Source organism: Echinops telfairi, unplaced genomic scaffold (assembly GCF_000313985.2).
Source record: "Echinops telfairi isolate 266 unplaced genomic scaffold, ASM31398v2 ScPeMD7_34;HRSCAF=130, whole genome shotgun sequence".
In the NCBI taxonomy this organism is placed as follows: Eukaryota; Metazoa; Chordata; class Mammalia; order Afrosoricida; family Tenrecidae; genus Echinops; species Echinops telfairi.
Window position 1 is genome coordinate 2,055,052 of NW_022103931.1, and position 3,301 is coordinate 2,058,352.

Genomic DNA, 3,301 nt, shown 5'->3' on the forward strand with positions numbered 1-3,301 from the left:
GATGGCCACTTGTTTACCTTCAAGCCTTTAAGACCCCAGACACTATATCTTTTGATAGCCAGGCACCACCAGCTTTCTTCCAGGAATATTTTTTATCCCCACCCCCACACACACCTTTTTAAATGAAACAAACAAAAACCTTTCTCACCCTGGGAAGAATGTGGAGCTTAGCACAGTAGCGAGTCTCTGCGGCCCTCTCTCCCCAACCTCAATAACTCACCTGAGGAAGGGACCCTACCCTTGTGACCGACCCCCAAGTAGAGCCCTCCTCTCACCTAGTGCCCCCATTCCCCAACTCTCTCTGACTCCTGTGAACCTTGCATGGAGGCCAGAACTTGTGGTGGGCAGCACAGAATCTCCCTATCTCCACTCCATCAGCTGGTACACCCTCCTTCTCCTTGTAAAAGAGTTCAGTTCCTATAGCCACCAGATAGAAGCTCCCAACAAACCTGACCAGCATCACCCAGAATCTAACAGATAGGAAGCCCCTCCCTGGTAAACCAAACAACAACTTGAACTCTTGGGTGCTTCGAGTGTTTCTGGTGGTTTGTTTGTTTTGGGTAAAAATACAAGACAATCCACAAAACTCTCCACCACCCCACCCCCACCACCAGAATCCAGAACTTGGTATAGCAGTGAGTTTGGGCAGCCCTTCCCCTGAGGTTGGTGACTTGCCAGTGCTGGAATTTACCTCCGCCAGACCTTCTCCTACTAGAAGCCCCGCTTAACCTTTGGTCTCCATTCCTACTGCCGATTTACACTCTAGGTCCCCTGCATGGAGAAGAGATAACATGGTGTGATGCAGAATTCCCCTACCACTCTACTATTTCTCATGGGACACTCCTCCCCTTAGAGCAGAGAAGTAGTGTGCCACCAAACAAAGGGCCCTCTGTCATAAACAAAATAACATCCATCTGCCACACTCTTCTATATTAGATAAGTGACTCTGGTAGATTACTAAGTATACTTATCACCTACCCCACCAACCACTACCTCAAGACTCTGCTCCCCCTTTCTCAATGAGATGCACTTTCACATAAACTAACAAGTTCTAGAACACCTCTTAAAATCCCCTTTCCAATGTATCAAAAATCACCATATTTAATCAGAAGACTAATTATCATTAATACCATTACTTAAACCCTACTCTTCAGCCCCTCTTATTCATGCTCTCCACCCAACTCTATCACTTTTTCTTAATCATCTCCACACAATATGATTTCCAGCTCCTATCTGATCTTCCTCCTCTAACCCAAAGAGCAAACGCTTCCTACACAATAAAGAACCCTGCAAACCATTTGCACCTGGAAAACTATGCCACACAACCAATAGCCAACAGCAGTAATCACACACCAAAAAAAATGAAGCTAAAGAAAAGTCAACAACGGAAGATTACCCAAACCCAATGGAATACACATAAAAAGAAGCCCTGCAACTACCAGAAAGAGAATACCTGAGAATGATGTTTAGGACCATACAGAAGATCTGGGGGTCAATCTCGAAAGCAAAGTAAGAAATTGAGATGCTAAAAACACCACACACAAAAGAAACCTAGAAGCCAAAAAAAAAAAAAAAGAAAGAAACCCAGAAGCTAAACAATGTGATACAAAAACTGAGCAATAGAATGGAAGAAAAGGAAAATCGGACCACTGAAATCAAAGACGACCACACAAACTTCAGCAAGGAAGAGAAACAATCAAACATAAAAGCAAAAGAATCTCAAGAAAGCCTGAGTATGGCGTGATATTCCATCAAGAGATATACACATCCCACTGGAATACCGGAAAAGGAAGAAACAAGTCTACAGATAAAATAATAAGGGAATTCAGCGAAGAAAATTTCCCCAATATCACAAAAGAGGAGATGTAGAGGAAGTAGAGAGAACATCAAATATGTTATATCCTCACCCCACCACACACACACACCAAAATTATCAAGACATATAATAGTCAAATTATCCAATTTCAAGGAAAAGGAGAGAATCTTGAGAGTAACTAGAGAGAAAAAAAAGTCACCTACAAATGTAAACAGATATAAATAAGGTCAGACTTCTCTGCAGAAGCCATCCAAGACAGAAGAAAATTGAGCAACATATTCCAAATATTGAAAGACAAAAATTGCTAACTAAGAACCCTATATCCAGCAAAGCTTTCCATAGAATATAAAGGGGGAAGAAAGTATTCTCTAACAAGGAAATAACTTAGAGAATTCGTTAAAACAAAGCCAGCATTACAAAAAATATCAATTGAATCGCTATAATCATAAAATTAACAACTGCAGCACACAAATATGAGACCACCACAGTGTATAACACCACCCAGAAGTCAACACAATGAAAACAGTACCCAAAATAATACATATCTAGAGGGTACAGAAGACATGAATAAACTCTCCCTACCCCCAACAAAAGAAAGAAAAATAGCAAAAATAAATAACACAATATGACAGTTACTAGCCTACATTTAGTATTACTGACACTGAATGTTTGTGGACAAAATGCACCAATCAAAAGGCAAAGAGTGGATAAGGAAACAAGATCCATCAATATACTGCCTTCAAGAGACATAACTAAAACTCACAGACAAGAACAGACTGAGAATCAAAGGATGGCAAAAAATTTACCAAACTAATGGCAACCCAAAAAAAGGCAGGAGTGGCAAGATAAATCTCCAAAAAAATAGACTTCAGAGTAAACAGCATAATGAGAGACAAGAATTGATATTATATAATGACCAAAGGATCAATAGACCAAGAACATATAGCCATAATAAAGAAAAATGTGTCCAACAAAAGATCCTCAAAATATATCAACTAAATCCTCAAAGAAATGAAAAGAGAAATCAACTGATTGACAATAGTAGGAGACTTCAATGTACCACTCTCAAGGAAAGATTGATCAACAGAAAAGAGACTCAATAAAGAAACTGAAGAGCTGAACAACACAATCAACAACTCGACTTCCTGGATATTTAGAGTTCTTCAATGAACAGAAAAAAAATACACATTCTTCTCCAATGCACATGGCACATACTTTAAAATAGGCCACATACTAGGCCATAAAGCAAGCCTTAACAAATTCAAACACATGAAGATCATTCAAACCACATCTCAGACCACAGTGCCATAAAACTGGAAATCAACAATAGAAAGAATCAAAACATAACGACAAACACATGGAGACTCAACAACACATTACTGAAAAAAAAAGGGGGGGGCGGGTATTGGTCGAAATAGATGAAATTAGGAACAAAGGAGAATGATAACACAACATACCCAGACCTATGAGACACAAGTAAAAGCT